Genomic DNA, 18,494 nt, shown 5'->3' on the forward strand with positions numbered 1-18,494 from the left:
TGTTCCAAGGCTTTTGAAAGTAAGACATGCAGCAAACTTTTTCGGAGGCTTGTATGTTACATACCTGAATTGAAGGGAGTGCAATAGGAACAGGAATCATATCCAGCTAGACAGAGGGGCAGTAGTCATCAGGGCAACACACTGGGGCTCCTTCTACTGAGGGGCTCCTGCTGCAGATCAGCCAAGTTCCCTTCAAGAGTTAATGTGCAGCCACATAAGAGGATAAAAATGGAGAGTTGGCCTCATGCTAAATTCCAGAATCCTAAGCTAGAGGAGAGTGAGCCTGTAAAATTGACGGAAGAAGTAGTGTTCAGTGTACATACATTTTATTCCCTTGGTTAAGTTTATTCCTAAGTATTTGGGGGATTTTTGATGCTATTAATTCATAAACATTTTAACCACATATATGCATTCATTCAGTCTTTCATTCACTCAATGCATGTTTATAAAACACCTACTGTATGCCAGGAACTATTCCAGGTGCTAGAACCTTTATTTTGAAATGTCAGGCAATAAAACCTGAGAATTCAAATGAAGATGAAAGGTACATTTATTAATGAGGAAGGTGCCTTATGAGAGAAGATTTGGCAGCCAAAAACTTTGTTACAAAGATATAAATAGTAAAAAAAGGCAGAAAGATTAAAAACTGAGCATTTTATTTTATTTTATTATTTATTTTTAGAGAGAGATCACATGCTTGTGAGTTGGGGGAGAGGCAGAGGGAGAGAGAGAGAATCTTAGGCAGGTTCTGTGCCCAGCGTGGAGCCTGACGCAGGGCTCAATCTCATGACCCTGAGATCATGACCTGAGCCAAAATCAAGAGTCAGATGCTTAACCAACTGAGCCACCCAGGCACCCCTAGAACGGAGCATTTTAAAAAGGCATTGTGTCTCTTTCCCCTGCCTCTACACTGTGCCATTCTGGCCCTCCTGGCCCACCTTGCAACATTTCCTTAGGTTCTGAATCTCACAAAGGCCTGGGCATCCTTGATTCACTCCAATATGCTGGTCTGGGGACCCTCAGCAGACAAGCGGTTTTTGTTTGAGGCGTAATCATAGCCTCAGGTGAAGAATCTTGCAAATACTACTCTCTCCTTATTCTCCTCCTATTCCTTTGGTTTTTCCCTGTTTCCCTTCCTCTTTTTAACCCATAAGCCTAACCCCATACAACGGATATTTGGAATTCTCTCAGGCCTTATTCTTCATTCAGATTGATTTTCCACAAAGAAGTCTGTTACCAGATAACTTATGAAACAAGGCATCAGGGTAATGAAGAGTATTGGTAACATCAAAAATAAAGAGTAACATCTAATGCAGCTCCTCTCTTATTTTAATTTAATTCATAAAAAGGTGAAAAATAAACCCCTCTCTTCCTGAGGCACTTTGTGATTAAGCAGTTCATACATGCATTGTGTGTGTGTGTGTGTGTGTGTGTGTGTGTGACAAAATACAGAGAAATGATGATGCCAAGGTGACACAAGGGGGTAGGTGGCATGCCCCTAACCTAAAAATAAGCTGAAAAAGAAAGAAAGAGAGAGGGAGGGAGGGAGGGGAGGAGAGAAAGGGGGAGAAATGAAAAAGAAAGAAAGAAAAGAAAGAAATACAAGTGGAATGATACTGCCGTATAAAATTTCCAGAGAACTCTTGTATTCTACCTTCCTTCGCTCCCAAGAGAACAAGTGGAGACTAAGATTCTTAACTTCCTACTCTCTGTCCTTAGACCATGAGTCACACAGTGACAAATAAATATTTGCTAGGCCTAGGAAATAGTCTTATTCAACTTCCTCGTGTTACAGACAAACTAAAATCCAAAGAGGTTCAAATACTAGAGCAAAAATAGGATGTTATGTAAAAGTACATTCTGAAAAGAGTTCAGCTCTCCTGAATGCCCTCTAAATGTTAAGAAATCAACATTTAAATAGATAACTATAGGTTTTGCCTATAGCTTTACTTGATCTTCTTGACTAACTTCATTTAAAACACTATTTTGGGGGGAGGGGAACAAAACTAATTAATTAGAGATTTTTCCTAAGCAAGTGTTGAGGTTTTTTCCCCTCCCTCTTCAAATTTATATGCATAGTTTTTCCTTAAGAAAACTATGAACAATTCCAAATGGACCGACAATGATTTCCCAGCACCATTTCTTTATCCTAGCCATATTTATCTAGAGGATCGGTGAATTAAAATCAGCAAGAAATGCAATAGTTTATACATTCAATTCTGTAGTCATCAGTTATATTACCCTTAAAAGGGTTAAAATTTCCGCCTTGCTTTGCTTATGAAACCTTAATAGCTCTGACTCTTTTAACCCCCCAAATATGGCCATTAGTAACTGCGATTCCAACAATCTAAGTTTTGCATTTGCTTTGCTAGAATTTAATTATTCTTTCTACCCTTTGTGATGACGGGATTATTCTTCTTAGCATTTAGTGTTTGCTTCAGGAACAGTTATGAATGTATTTTCAGAATTACATCTTTCAGGAAGAATGGAAATGATATTTTTCTTCCCATGCATTAATATTTTTAGTGCCTGAATGCCTCTGTTTCTTTTAAAGAAGATTGAAGCATTTTTCCATCTGCCTGTTAAAATGATTTGAGTCTTAATTAAAGTTGATTGCACCTGTGCATGTATTCAACTACCCACACACCTCCCACCTACTAGTGGCAAAGCTTGTCTTCCCTTCGAAAATTAAAAGAGCGAACTATGACCTTAAAAAAAAAGAGGCATAGAAAACAGACCACACTGAGAAGTAAGTATGATGTTTTGTAGCTGTCTTGGATCAGTGACTTTTCTATCTCCTAATGATTGTTTGGCAGGTGATGTAAGGCAGTCAGTTATCTTCCTTAAACTGTTGGTTTCCTTATCAATTAGAAGGCAGCCTAGCTGAAGAAGCAAAGCAAAAGAATAAAAATTCAACAACAAATTCTCACCCACCCACTCACTGATTGTGTGTGTTCTTAGCTCTGGCAGCTCAATTTCCCCTTATTTATGAAGATGGGGAACAATCATAATGCAAGTAAGTAAATAAATAATGGTGATCATTTTAAGATTTGATGTGGTCAAGCATTCTTCTTCTTCACCTATGCATTTTTTTCAAGGAATTTTAATAAATATAAAATAGATCAGCTCCTATTTTTTTTTCCTTTCTCTTGGGTAAGGAAAGATAATTAAAATGCTTTCAGCTAAAATAGCGAAAACCAGGGAAATAGAGAACCCAGCCAGTCTACAAAACGAGTAATGAAAAGTATATTACGTGTTGCTAAAAATGTTCCATTAAGCGTAGAACAGTGTTCTGACCCTCGCTTTACTTCAGAAAGTCTTGGTAAGCTTTTAAAAATTTACCAGTGTCAAAACAAAAAAATTTACCCATGTCAAGGCCACCGCCTTAGCAATGTAATCTAATTGTGGCCAGGCATAGATATTTTTTGAAGGCTCCCCAAAAGTTTCTAATATGCCGTTAGGGCTGGGAATCTCTAATACAGAATGTATTCTGGTACTCATCAGTTGAATCCTAACCTTGAAGAATCTTGAGTCCAGATGCCTCATTTAAAGATAAGCAAATTGAAGGTTTAGAAGGGGAAGGCGATTTGCCCAAGGCCTCCCAATTCACTAGGGGCTAATCTGAACTGGCACCCAGGGTCTCATAACCCCAAGACACCTGTGTTTACGCCGTACCATGTTGGCGTTGGGACTTCCCAGATCTTGGCATTCACAGGTATGAACCCGCTGTACTTGGTTTCTGAATTGCTGTATGAATCCATGCTCCGCATTATTAGCACCAATTTTATATCTTCCAACAGCATCTCAGCCGTTTCTATAAAACTGTGGCAATAACCCCATGCAACAGGAACATCAATTTTGATCCCAAATGCCTTATAGTAATTTCCTGTGCATATTAACTCAGTCTTGAGGATACATAAAAGTGTCCTACATTATACCAAAGTCTTCCCAATCTATAAAACGTCTAGGAGTGGAATATTGTTTTGATCTTTCCAGTGATTCTCTTTCTCTGCTGTTGTTCAAAAGGTTATTCTGACTTTACTGCTTAAGAAAATAGTTGAAAACAGAAATGCTGTAGAGTCATCGGTAGAATTCCACATTTTTTTCCCCATAGAAGAAGTTAATTTGGATCCCTTACATTCGATAGATAATTGGTCTGCTTTCTCCCAGTGGTCTTAGTAAGCGGTGATTCTGCTCAAAAAGGCAAATCCTCTTGAGTATCTTATAAAGGGGCAACTCAGTTATGGCCATGTTTTGTTTTGTTTTGTTTAAGTCTCTTCATAGTATTGTTACTTCTCCTTGGGTTTGGCGTCGTTTCTTCTGCATTTTGGCTGTGTTAATTTCTCATGCTATTGGCAAGACCTAAGGATGTCTTGTATGAAAAACCACCCCTCTTTTGTCCAATGGTAAGGTATCATTAATTACTTTGAAAACCTCCTTAAAACAGGCCAAAGTTGTAATCTTAAGTACATTGGGTTTCAGGAGGTGACGCTTTCATCAAATACCATTTCTGTAAGGTATTTAGGTGCACATAAACCCCATTTCCCTTTAAACTGAAGAAAACAAGCATATGCTTTCAAGTTTTGTCCCCCTCTTTTTAATGTTTTCCCATAGAATTTCAGATCGAGAAAACATCTTAAGGATGCTCTGGTCTAAATCCCTTATTTGATAGATGTGTACACAGAAACACAGAAAGAAAACGTGCCCTATGTCACCTAGATGATGGCAGAACCATTACCAGGGTCAAGTTCCCCCCCAAATTAAATCCAGAGATCTTTGTACCATGACAGTCTCTATTCAGCATTGCTGTGACTAGGGCAGAAGGAAGAAGGAAAATGTAAAAATCACATATGTTTGAGTCCCTGTGGCCTCCTTTCTTCAAGAAGATTCTTTTTTAGATTGTTAGCTTTATGTTAATTTGCTGCCTTGTGTCCTACTTAAGAATGTCTAGTGTCAGGTCTCCTCTAACTGTTGGCACATGATTGGAATTTGTCAAAAGACGTAGGTATCTTAAAACATCCTAAGTCAAAATGTGTGCCTGATCCAGGTTATAAAAATTTTATAACCCTAAAACTCTCTTTGCCTAGTTTTTAGAATGCTATTTGTCCCTCTAAGAGATTCTTATCAGTAGTTTCTCTATGATATATATCAGATGTAGAGAGAGAGAGATAAGCTTTAGAATGTCAGGTCTTAAATGGGAAGGAAAAACTAAAAGCCCACCATTGGCATTATTAGGGGCTGCCAGGAGCTGTGGGCATAAATATTTCATGTGGTAAATTATAAGGAGACATTTGCATTTTTATGCACTATTCTGAAGTCAAAAAGGAATTGTTGAACAATAAGGACAGTTTCCATAATTATGTTCCATTTTTAATATGCAGAGAATTGACTCTGAGTTCAGGGTAGTTATTTAATGAGTTCTCAGTATAACCTTGCCTGGTATTTTTCTCTCTAAATTTTGACATCAGATTAAGACCAGACAATGAGGTGGTAAAAAATGGTTTTCTTGTCATTAAACATATGATGGATTTTTGAAGTTCACAGTAATCTTCATCTAGTAAATTGTCACCAGTTTATCTACATTAAATGCAAACACTAAAAATTGTTTATAAAAAGATACACTACAAAATATTTTCTATTTCTGCATCTTTGCATCTATGTCTGTACACCCCACTGAAAAGAATGTTTAAGAAGCTGATGGCATCATAATATTAAGATGGTGATATTTAAGTTCTGAGGATTTCATGTGCCCAGAGATAAGATGGTGCTGATAATGAATGCTGACCTGGGATAACTCCTCACACATCTTCCTCTTGGTCCTTCTTGCATACTTCCCCTGGGAGAATCTTCCTTTCTTCCTTCCTTCCTTCCTTCCTTCCTTCCTTCCTTCCTTCCTTCCTTCCTTTATTTATAAGATTTTATTTATTTGTTTGACAGAGAGCGAGACAGCGAAAGAGGGAACATAAGCAGGGGGAGTGGGAGAGGGAGAAGCAGGCTTCCCAATGAGCAGGGAGCCCGACTCGGGGCTCCATCTTGGGACACTGGGATCATAACCTGAGCCGAAGGCAGATGCTTAATGACTGAGCCACCCAGGCACCCCAAGAATCTTCCTTTAATGCTGAGGGCATCACATACCCTGCTCCTCAAAAATACAAACTCTAGCTTGTCACTCAAAACCCTCCTTAATTTGTTTCTTCTTTTCTATGTAAATTTAGGTCCCATTCTTTCCTAATATAAAGGCTTTCTTCCAGATAGGCTGAACTTATTATGAAACCTGAATCATTGTTCCTCTCCACCGTTCTTTGTAAAGTATTGGTTTTGCTTGTGCTTTTTGTCAAGCTGGAAGTTCGTTGTTAGGCAAGATCAGCTTTTGAGAGGACAGTACCAAGGAAAGAGCCATGTGTGTTCGACAATTATGATGCAGCCACTCTGGAGAACAGTATGGCAGTTCCTCAAAAAAGCTAAAAATGGAACTATCCTATGATCCAGCAATTGCACTACTAGGTATTTACCCAAAGGATACAAAAATACACATTGAAAGGAGTACATGCACCCCAATGTTTCTAGCAGCATTGTCAACAATGGAAAGAGCCCAAATGTCCATCGACCGATGATTGAGTGAAGAAGATGCTGCACACACACACACACACACACACACACACATACACACACTGGAATACTACTCAACCATCAAAAAGTATGAAATCTAGGGGCGCCTGGGTGGCTCAGTCGTTAAGCATCTGCCTTCGGCTCAGGTTATGATCCCAGTGTCCTGGGATGGAGCCCTGAGTCAGGCTCCCTGCTCATTGGGAAGCCTGCTTCTCCCTCTCACTCCCCCTGCTTGTGTTCCCTCTCTCGCTGGCAGTCTGTCTGTCAAAACAATAAATAAAATCTAAAAAAAAAAAAAAAGAATAAAATCTTGCCATTTGCAATGATGTGAATGGACCTAGAGTGTGTTCTGCTAAACAAAATAAGTCAATCAGAGAAAGACAAATACCATATGATTTCACTCATATGTGGAATTTAAGAAACAAAATGGATGAACATTCAGGAGGGGAAAAAAGAGAGAGAGAGTGAAATCATGAAAGACTCTTAAGTGTGGAGAGCAAACTGAGGGTTGTTGGATGGAGGTGGGGGTGGGCTAGAAGGGGGGTGGGGATTAAGGAGGGCACTTGTTATGATGAGCTCTGGGTGTTATAGTAAATGATGAACCACTGAACTCTACTCTTGAAACAAATATTGAACCATATGTCAACTAACTAGAATTTAAATTAAAAAAAAAATAGGGGTGCCTGGGTGATTCAGTCAGTTAAGCGTCCAACTCATGATTTTGGCTTGGGTCATGAGATCAAGCCCTGTGTCGGGCTCCATGTTAAGCGGGGAGTCTGCCTGAGATTCTTTCTCACCTTCTGCCCCCTCTATGCTCATGTGCTCGCACACGCACTTTCTCTCTCAAAACAAATAAATAAATCTCTAAAAAAGTAATAATAAAATAAAATGGAAAACATGGGGCACCTGGGTGGCTCAGTCAGTTGAGCATCTGCCTTCAGGTCAGGTCATTATCCTCGGGTCCTGGGATCGAGTTCCACATTGGGCTCCCTGCTCAGCGGAGAGTCTGTTTCTCCCTCTGCCCCCTCCCCCTGCTTATGCTCGCTCTCTCTCTCAAATAAATAAATAAAACCTAAAAAAAAAAAGCCAATTAGTTTCCACTGGCTCCAAAACTCAACTAACCCTCCTCCCTCTCCCCATGCCATTCTTTGAATCACTATTTAATCAAGATTTCTTGACCTCTCAACTAGAAAAATCATCTATTATCCTTTCATTGTCTACCATCTCTTCTTATTGCTCTTATCAGAGCTGTAATACCATATTAGTTCATGTAAACTGTTTTTTTCTCTCTCTTAGAGAAGGAACCCCATGCAGCTAGAGGTCATGGTGTTTTAGTTCACCGCCTTAGTCTCTCACTGCCACAGTGCCTGGCATGTAAAATGTGTATACATATGGAGCAAGACATATGCATCTTGCTATTGATTGAACATAATAGGCAAAAAAGTATTTTTTTCTTCACTTACCTTTTTTAATCAAAGCAATCCAAAAAAGTATGTCAGAGTAAACTGTTAAAAGCAGTCTTAAAAAAATGCATGTTGCTTTCTGACTTATTCCACTGTTACTGATAAATATCACTTAATAACTGCTTCGGATTACACAGTGTGCTGTGGGAATTTAATCCATTCTGAAAACTACTGCGGACCTCTGTATAACTTGCCTGTTGAAGTGTCTCAGGAGCTGAGTTGTGCATAATCTATGCTATGTAGACTGACAACTGATTTCTCCCAAATCTCCTTGTATTAATTTTCCTTTTATATAATCTTCAACTTTTTAAAATTCTTAGTTTTAAGATTTTATATATTTATTTTAGAGAAAGAACAGGAGGAAGGGCAGAGGGAGAGGGAGAGAGAGCATCTCAAGCAGACTCTGCGCTGAGCGCAAAGCCCAACACAGGGCTCGATCTCAAGATCCCAAGATCATGACCTGAGCTGAAATCAAGAGTCGGGTGTTTAACCAACTGAGCCACCCGGGCACCTGGAATCTTCAAATTTTTTAAAAAGACAGGTGGGCTTTAAAAATTTTTTGATTACCTTTCAAAATAAGGTAAATGATCCTCCTTAAAAGAACCCCAATGGAAGAAAAGAAAACTAAATAAAACCTCATTGGTATGGCTGTTTGTTCAGAGAGCCCTGAGTTCAAATCCAGGTTCCTCCAGTTACCCACCCTCGATGGGCCTTGGTGAACTTATTCACGGCAGGACCCTGAGTTTCCTGAACAGTGAGCGTTATCACTAGACATGCCTGGAATGGCGAGGCAAAGATAAGGAATATTGTTTGTAAAGAGTGTAGTGTAACATCTGATGAATAATAGCCACAGAGTCCACGGAAGCTTTCATCACTGTGCTGCTGCCGTTGGTATAAGACATTGTTTAGAGCTGGCATTCTGCTCTTCCAGCAGTAACTAGGAAACAGGGAAAAACACTGAGGGCATTATCTATGTATTTTTTAAAACCAGGACTCCTATTTATTTCAAGTCTACCCATCATGTGGCAGGGAAAAAAAGTTGGATGTTAGGATTGCTAGTGATGCTAAAGGATTCCTTAATGTTTTTTAAGAGCTCACTTTCTTAATTTATTTTTGAGTTCACTGTGATTTGACTGGCAGGGGAATTAAATTAAACTACAAAAAAGTCACCTTGACAAATGTAAAACATTCTGAAATATAAAGTAAAGTATATTTTGGAACAGAAATAGAAATGCTGTTGAATCTTCATGAACTATTTTGCTTTTTGTACTAGCTTTGGCATTACAGAGGTATACAATTTTAGACTCATAAGGATACTTAGAGATAATTTATTTCAACCTACAGTTTTATTTGAGAAAACTAAGGCTCAGGAAGGATGTTTTATTGAACTGACCTGAGCATGGAGTCCACATCATTTTAACCTCACTCCAGAATGGTTCTGAGAAATATTTTATTATAAATGATCCCCAAACATATCTAATTTATATCAAAATTATTTTTTGTGTTAAGTAAATAGTCACTGTTTGTGAATATTTTTTAAAGATCTTATTTTAAAGTTATTTCTTAGAGATTTTGTTTTTCGCTACTATTTTGGATGAAAAACTATTTGGATGGGGCGCCTGGGTGGCACAACGGTTGGGCGTCTGCCTTCCGCTCAGGGCGTGATCCTGGCGTTATGGGATCGAGCCCCACATCAGGCTCCTCCGCTATGAGCCTGCTTCTTCCTCTCCCACTCCTCCTGCTTGTGTTCCCTCTCTCGCTGGCTGTCTCTGTCTCTGTCGAATAAATAAATAAAATCTTTAAAAAAAAAAAGAAAAAAAAAGAAAAACTATCTGGAAAAATGGGGGTGGCATTATCTTCATTCACATGTATATAAAGAAAATATACAAGCTGTTTGAATGATCATTTGAGTGATTCTTCCACATGTGCATTCCGCTCGTACGTACTGAAGCCATCGTGTTTAAAATATTTATTAAATACTCAATAAAAATGTATTTGTCAGTTTTATAAAGTATTTTTATTAGAACTAGAGCAAAGAGAGAGGCATTGCCTGCCAAATTCTTACACTGTACTTGGCAATTTAACTAATCTCTATGCCCCTCATTTTTCTGTCAGTATGCCAATAAAAATATTGTTCTCAGTAGAGAGTCAAGGATTTTATATTTAAACTATATTTTATGGGAAGGAAAATGAGAACTAGTGTCAGTTAAAATCTGCATTAGGGTAGTTCAATTGCCATAGCAAATAACTGCAAAACCTCCGTGGGTTTATACAACACCACGTGTCTTTTATTCATGTCGTAAGACACGACAAATGTCCCAGGCATGTGATAACCCATCAGTGGGTTCAGTGGGAGACAGGACGTTTTCCCCCCAGTTACTGGGAAGTTTCCATGTGGTGGCTTTACCAGCACCAGCACCTGGGACCTCAAAAAACTCCCAGCCAGCAGGAGGGGAATGCAAGAGGATAGGGATTTGGTGGGAAGTTTTATGACCCGACTTGGAGATGGCATACATTACATCCACCCACATTCTAATGGCCAGACCTCAGTCATGTGGCTCTCCCTCACTGCAAGGAATGCTGGGAAGTATAGTTTAAGTACACGCCCAGAGAGAGCAAACAGATTTGATCAGCATCTGCCTGGACTTTGACCGTGGGTCCTCTTGGCTTTTGCATTACAAGAACAGACAAAAATATAGATTGCATTCTCTGACTAAATTGTCTCTCATTACTCTGCGATACTAGAATTTCTTCAAGAAAGTGTTACTAAAACATGTCAACATTTGAGCTATGCCTGATGACTTCAGTGAAGGGTTTTTTTAAGCGGAGATAATTTGGCAGCATCTCGACAATCCTTATCCACCCTGATAGAAAAAAAGGGGGGGGGGCGAATAATTAAATCATCTGGATGTTTAATTGAGAGTTTTTAAAGACCAAACATGGTGTTTGAAATTCTATTTATTATCACACCCTATGATAAGTGTTATTCCTTGCAACCACGAAAAAAAAAAAAAAAAAGAGCTGCTGAATATAAGTCAGTATGTGAGCTCCAGTGTCTTACGGTGAGAGATACATGCTGGGCAGTGGCCAGGAAACCTGTCTCTTTCTCAGGTCTTTGCTAATTGCCATCTGTGTGACCTTGGACAAGATGCGCAAGGGCTCTGAGTTGTTTTTACACCTGTAAAATGATTAGGATTATTTATGTATTCCATCCTACTTCAGTGTGCCTCATCTATTTTATTATTTTGTGAAGTAATGTGTCTCATCTATCTTATTAAAACAGAGGTTTTACTCTGTGTGCCTTCTTCACACAAATGTGGACTTTCTTCCCAATTTTATTTAAAACCCCTGTGATCTCCAGATGCCTGAGCTATTGTTCTTTCTCTATTTATATTTGAAGAGGTGACATCCCTTAGATGTTGGAATTGACAGAACTGACCCCAAACGACAAGAGTTCACATGAGAGAGGAACAATAATAAAAAATAAAAAATTGGCCCTGCTCTCTGGTGCCCTTTTATTGTGGAAACATGGGAGCCCTGGCCCTCTTTCCCTGGAGACTTGGGAGATGGAAAACAGAAGTGTAGGAAAGGACCCTGGTGCTCACTTGGACTTGTAGGAAAACGGTGTCAGGCTGTCTGGCTCTGATCAGCTCCAAAGACCATAGTTCTGAAAGACACTAGGACATGAAATTAGTGTTCAGGCCAGGGGGCCCTGGAGGGTGAGAGTTCTAGATTTGTTTTGGGAAGAAGACATGAACAGCGGGAGACGGACTGCCTCACTCGGGATTATAAAGGGTGTCTGCTTTAAAACAGAAATAGACTAGTTCTGAGTTGCTCTAGAAACAGGACTACCAACAACCAACAAATGGTGGTGCTTGGAGAGAGGCCGACTTGGGCTCTGTATGAGCGCTTTCTAGCAATTAAATATGTTCAGAAGGGAGCCAAACCTTCCCTGTGAGGTGGGAAGTCCCCCTCCCTGGAGCTCTCCTCCCAAAGGCATGAGGGCCAGCTGAGTAATGACATGCACATACCTTGCTTTTCATGAGCTGTTGCAACTGTGATTTCTAAGGTCTCTTTCAGCTTTAAATTTGATGATTGAACCTAATACCCATCTGATAATGCAATTTACTTCAGTGCCTCTTTCAGCACTTCAAATGTGCTGTCTTTTCTGCCTAATTAATCTGCCTTGATCACCTTTCATTATTTCCGTTGTTCAGCAGTTGGAATAGAATGGAGGCACATTGATCCTGCTGATTAGGCCAATATAAGGGGACAATTCTGAAGCATTCTTTTTGTCCACAGGAAGCTCCAATGCTCATCAGCTACATGAGCTTTGGTCCGTTTATCACCAGGCACCGAGTCCATATTTTGTAACCAAGGAATCCCTTTGTGAGAGGGTGTAATTTTAGGAATAACTGCAGTCACGAACTGCATAGATAAAAGCCCCTAGTGTAAATCCTCTGAATCATCTAGATGTTCTTACAAACAATGAAATGATATAGCAAGTTAATTCTTACATATCAAGAGAAAGAAAAAGAAAGAAAGAAAAAAAGAAAGAGAGAAAGAAAGAAGAGAGAGAAAGAAAGGATCTTATGTTCCTCCAGGAAAATGGTGTGACTGGTCGTATTTCCAAATAATACTCATTTTCCCGGGCAAATAACTTGTTTTCTGATCTGTCAGCAAGTCCATTAGAAACATGTATGGATTCACAAAAATAATTTTAGCTAACTTACATTTGTCATTGAGGGTTATTGGTTCATGGCATGGCCCGTGTGCTGGGTGAGAGTGGAGAGGAGGGAGGGAGAGGCTGTGAGTCATGGCCTATGATGGGGTTAGATCCAGGAATGAAGGCTAATTAACTAACTGACCTGGGTGAAACATGCATGCGTTCATTCATCTTGTCTGTTCTCACTGAGGACTCTGTTAGATACTGAGGACCAACATGAAAGATATGGTCTTTAGTCTTAAGAAGCTGTTACAGTCTGGCGGGGTAACTAGACATATCAATCAACAATTACATGATCTTCCTAGCCAGAAAAGAAGTAAGTCTGGAAAGAGGATAATGTGGTCAGTTTTAATGTGTGTGGTCCCCCAGATGGCCATATATAAAGGTCCATCAGTGCGATAGTGTTTTCTTTGTCTCTAGAGCTTCAGAGGGATTTTTAGGTTTTGGAGACTTAAAAGAATCCTCTGTACCATTTCTCTTTTTTAAAAATATTTTATTTATTTATTTATTTATTTGAGAGAGAGAGAGAGAGAGGGAGAGTGGGAGAGGAGCAGAGGAAGAGAGACAAGCAAACTCTGTACTGAGCATAGAGCCCAATGTGGCCTTGACCCATGACCCTGAAATCATGACCTGAGCAGACATCAAGAGTCTGACGCCTAATCGACTGAGCCACCTGACTGAGCCACGGAGCCACACCACTCCTCTGTACCATTTCTGTTGAGAAAGTAAATGTTGATGAGGAAGAGTGAGTCGTAGAAACTGGGAAACCTCAGCATCTGGTGGGGGACAGATCTGGTGGTAAAAGCCATCAGACCTAGGAAGCCAAGTCCTTCTAGGTGGCCCAGGGCTCCCATGCGGGTGTGCAGAGGGAGAGGAATAAGGTAGAAGCCAGAGAGACAAGTGTAGACCCAGGGATAGCATAAAGCGGGGAAATTCTGAGAAAGAACTTCAGAATTAGAAGCGTGAAGTGTGATAGGATTAGAAACCTGGAGAGAATATTTTGGTCATGAAAAGATTGCACCTAGTCTCATCCTTGCTTGTCCTTTAACTTGATTGAACATTGCAAGAAGTTTAAGACCCGGTAATATGCAAAGTACACAGTCTGAAAGATGAATGGAATGGAATCTACACACATTTCTCACAGCAAGATTTCAGTTCAAGATCAGATTTCAATGTGAACATCAGATTTTAGATCAATAGTCAACACTCGATCCTTCATTCCAGGGTAGAGGATGACCCACCACCTTCCACAGAGTTGGCCCTTTGCTACACCCTCAGGCTGTAAGAACTTAGATCTGAAAGAACTAAGATCCCACCTAGAAATTTACCACAGTGCCTAAGATTTACCTCCTTCAGGAAAGTTTATGGTACTAACATCAGTTTTGTTTTTCAGGCTTTAAGCAAACATTGAGATATATGCATAGGGATAAATACCTCCTGATTCCTCCGAATAGATTTCTTTGGGGTTTCAATATGTCTTCTTGTATATATTTCTTAGTCTGATTGTCTGCTCTCCATTTATTTGCAACAGCTATTTTGAAGATTTGCATAGTATTTTAATTAGAAAATGCATTTTATAAGAAGGTTCTCATGAATCTATGTAGGAAACTGCATTTATTCCCAAATAACATGCTCACTAGTACGTTCACGGTTTTCCTCCAGGGTTTTCAGCTTTGCCTTCTGTCTGGGAGGCAGACGTCGTAAGGTACATCCATACACGTCCGAGTAGCATGATTTTTTCCGCTTTTGTTCAAGTTTCTCTAAATGTATCTGCCAAGATGCACTGAAGCCTACCCTCTGGGACTTGAAAATAAAGAAGGAAGAAAGAAAAAAAAAAGATTCCTTTTTGTTTCCAATGTTACATTGGGCTTTTATTTAGTTGAGGTTTGAGACCTAAGTGACACTTCCTTAGTATGTATAGGCAAGTAATTTGAATGAGAACAAAGAAACTGATGTTGGTGGAGGTGCTTTGACACAGATCCTCAGCCTTTCATATTTAAAATGTTACCCAAGGGGCGCCTGGGTGGCGCAGTCATTAAGCGTCTGCCTTTGGCTCAGGGCGTGATCCCGCGTTTTGGGATCGAGTCCCACATCAGGCTCCTCCGCTGGGAGCCTGCTTCTTCCTCTCCCACTACCCCTACTTGTGTTCCCTCTCTCGCTGGCTGTCTCTGTCACATAAGTAAAATAAAATCTTTAAAAAAAAAAAATGTTACCCAAACCCACAGGAAAGACATTGAATCCAAGGTTATGTGTACGCGTTTTTTTAGTTTGGTTAGTTTCAGTTCCAGTGGTAGAAGACTGTGCCTCTGTGTGTGTGTGTGAGAGAGAGAGAGAGAAAGGGTGGGGGGAGGGAAGGAGACATAGTAAATGCTTAAGATTGGTAGTGGAAAAAAATACAGACGTTGATAATAAAAGCAAGCATCTAATGTTTTGTTCGAAATCTGGAAGAGAAGGTAAAGTGAAACAGATGGGTCATTAGGCTTTGAGGCTGTGACATTTGGAAGCCAGAGTTACATTTTCCTTGAAACTGTGAATAAACAGCTTGGAAATAGTCTACGATGTTCTTTTCTGATACTGGTTTTATTCCATTTGACTCAGGGCATTGAAAAGCAAGTGTTAGTTAAATTGTCTTGCTGTAATTATTATGCAGGAATGGATCACTTTTTAAATATTCTTACTTCCTATATTTGATTTTAGTGTAACTGAGACTCAGCCTTATGCGAGGCCCATTGAAAGGCCAGGAATCTTTCTGAGGTTATTATAAGACTACCTTCCTGGTTTAAGTTTTATCTCATAGAATAATATTCATGACATGTGTTTACACAACTGCATAGCTTCTTGGAGCTGGAAGGAACTATAGCAGTGTGCATAGAAATGAAGAGCCAACAAATGAGAACAGGCAAAGGCTGTTTATTCAGAGCTTGCTATAGCAAGGCAGTTAGCCACCATCACTTAGAATTGTGGAGAAGAGTGAGAAAGTTTTGTGGGAAAAACTTAGTGGGAAACAGCGCTAGACGTCAGATTTGCCCCAAATGGAGGCTGTTGGCATGGGGAGGCTGCGAGCAAGGCCAACCAGGAGGGCATCCTATGTGATTGGATAGGGATGCATATTTGATTCTCTCTTGTGGTCCCATGTCGGAAGCAGGGGCAAAAATTTGGGAAGCTGTCAGTTATTAATTAAATCCTGGCTGTTTTGGGCCAACTATTATACATATTATTGTTTGGCTGCCTGGACTGGTTGTTAGAGATAGTAGTCTGACTTCCTATAAGTCTGACTTAAGGAAAGTAGACTGGATTTCTGGGTTCATTATTGTAGATAATGGGTTGGAGTTCTATTTTTATATGTGGCCTAGCAATTTTCCGTTTATGTTTTCAATCTCTCAGTGTTTATCTAGTCCAGATGTAGAAAGATTAAATAAATTCATAAAGGACAAATGGCTACAGTTTATTTAAATTAATAGTATCTTTTATATGTGTGGCACTATTTAGTTTTAAAAATACTTTAAAATGTGGAATATCATTAGATCCTTCCAATGAAATTGGAGAGGTTAGACCTGTCTAATGTTATCTCTATTTTGTAGTTAAGAAAAAATGAGGCTTTGAGAGGAGAACCCAAGTGCTCAGTGACGTACGTGGGTTACTGGCCCATGACCATGCCAGGGCTGCAAAGCTGAGCCACTCAGATGACCTCACCTAGGGCTTCTGACTACATTACAAACCTGTTCTGTCTCTGCCCCACAGATTCAGGTAATGGGGAACCAAAGTGGGACAGTTGTATTCTCACGCTCCTGCAAGTTGATGAGTATTTGAACCTAAATAGAAAGAAAACAAAATACAGATTCTCTGAATCATTTCTGTGATTTTTTTCACTGCAGTCTTTCCCAGTGATACCTCATTTGAAAGAAACTTTCAACTTGGTGAATTTTACAATTTGTGATTGTTGGATAATCAGATTTTTGAAAATACTATTAGCTCTGTGTCACTTTAATACATTTATAACACTTGCTTCATTCTCTTATTCCATTAGGAACATTGTATTTCCTACACACATCAGAAAGATGCCTGAGGAGTTGAGAAAACTACTAAATAAGTAAATAAATTAAATACCTATTGAGCAGTATGCAAGGTGCTGAAGACACCAATGGAAAACACAAAGCAAAACAAAACTTTGTCCCTGCTTCCAAGAACTCATGGCCATTTGGGAAAAGCAGATACATGGAAAGATGATATAAGACATCAAAGCAGAGATGAGCAAATGCCAGCACGGGGTGGGGATATGGGTGGAGGAGACTTCAGAGGATACTTAAATTGAGTAACCAGGACTGAGGAGCCTTCCCAGAGCAAAGACAAGATGCAAAGGTATTCAAAGCAGATGAGGTAGAAGATGGTAGCATAAAAACAGCTTTGTTTGAGTTGGAAGTGGAGTAGGGAGGAAGAAGGTCCAGCCAATTCAGTAGTGTTCCTTGAATACAGTGTTCAGGTGGGAAGTGATGAAGTCTGAAAGAAAGGGAAGAACGACATAGTGGTGAATCTTGTGGGTCATAATAAGGAGATTAAACATAATTCTGTGGGTAACAGGAGGCTTCTGGAAGGATTTTAGTCAAGGCTACATTATAAACAGGTTTGCATTTTTTGTTTGTTTTTGTTTTTAAACACTTCTCTATGTGCATAATAGAATGGCTATCACATCTATTTCCTGAGACAACACTGTTTTGAACGTAACAAGTGGTTATCACTCATAAACCATCTTCACTACGTGTGTTTTTAAACACTTCTGTATATGTGTAACAGAATGGCTATTACACCCATTCACTGAAAAATACACTTGGTTAGATTTGCATTTTAAGCAGATCGTTTTGGCAATATAGGGAGCTCATACTATAGAGAGACAAGGATAGAGAATAGGAGACAAGCTGCAATAATTCACGGGCAATGATTAGAGTTAGGACCAAAGTTACTGAGGTAGGTAGATATGATACAAAGTGCAGCAGAAGGAAACGCAAGATGTTCACGAATAAAATCTGAAGAATCCGCTGGCTGATAGGTTTGGGGAGTAACAGTTAAAGAAAGGGAAATACGACCATCTAGCTTGGGTGGTTGGCTGGACAGGACAGGAGGAACTATTGGTTTAGTAAGAAGTGGTGTCAGTCCAATGTCTGAAATGTTAAATTTGTGTTATCCATGGGGGATCCTGAGGGACTCACCCAGCAGGCAGTTGGGTAAATGAGTCTTAAGCCCAAGATAATGACCCAGGCTTGTGGTAAACTATTTAGAAATCACTAACAATCCTGGAAGAAAAATCACAGGAAGAGTATATATAGAATGAGAAGAATGGTGGTTAAGCTAGCGTCCTGGGGACATGTAAGGGTTGCGTGGAGGAGGAGAACACATGAATGGCAAGGAGATGGTGTTGGATGTAGAACAAAACCTGGGAAGACGGGCCATTATTGAAGCCAAGAGAATGGAAGATATAAATGAGAGTAATCAAAGAGTGTCAAATGTCTTAGAAATGTTTTCTAAATTTGCCATCTAGGAGACACTAGGTGAACTTAGCAAAAGCAGTTTTAGCAGAGTGGTGGGCTGAATTCATGAATTCAGAGTGGGTGGCAGAATGAATGCAAGATGAGACAGTAAAGACAGTGAGTCTGACATGCTCTTTAAGAGGTTTCCTTGAAGTTGAGCACAAGAGTTACTAA

General features: G+C 39.7%; 1 protein-coding gene across 1 annotated transcript in view; it reads left to right on the top strand.

Moving 5' to 3' along the window:
* NYAP2 (neuronal tyrosine-phosphorylated phosphoinositide-3-kinase adaptor 2) overlaps window positions 1–18,494 on the top strand; it is a 238,856-nt gene that overhangs the window by 154,510 nt on the left and 65,852 nt on the right. The gene's annotated exons all lie outside the window — the stretch shown is intronic.

Source organism: Ursus arctos, unplaced genomic scaffold, assembly GCF_023065955.2.
Source record: "Ursus arctos isolate Adak ecotype North America unplaced genomic scaffold, UrsArc2.0 scaffold_1, whole genome shotgun sequence".
In the NCBI taxonomy this organism is placed as follows: Eukaryota; Metazoa; Chordata; class Mammalia; order Carnivora; family Ursidae; genus Ursus; species Ursus arctos.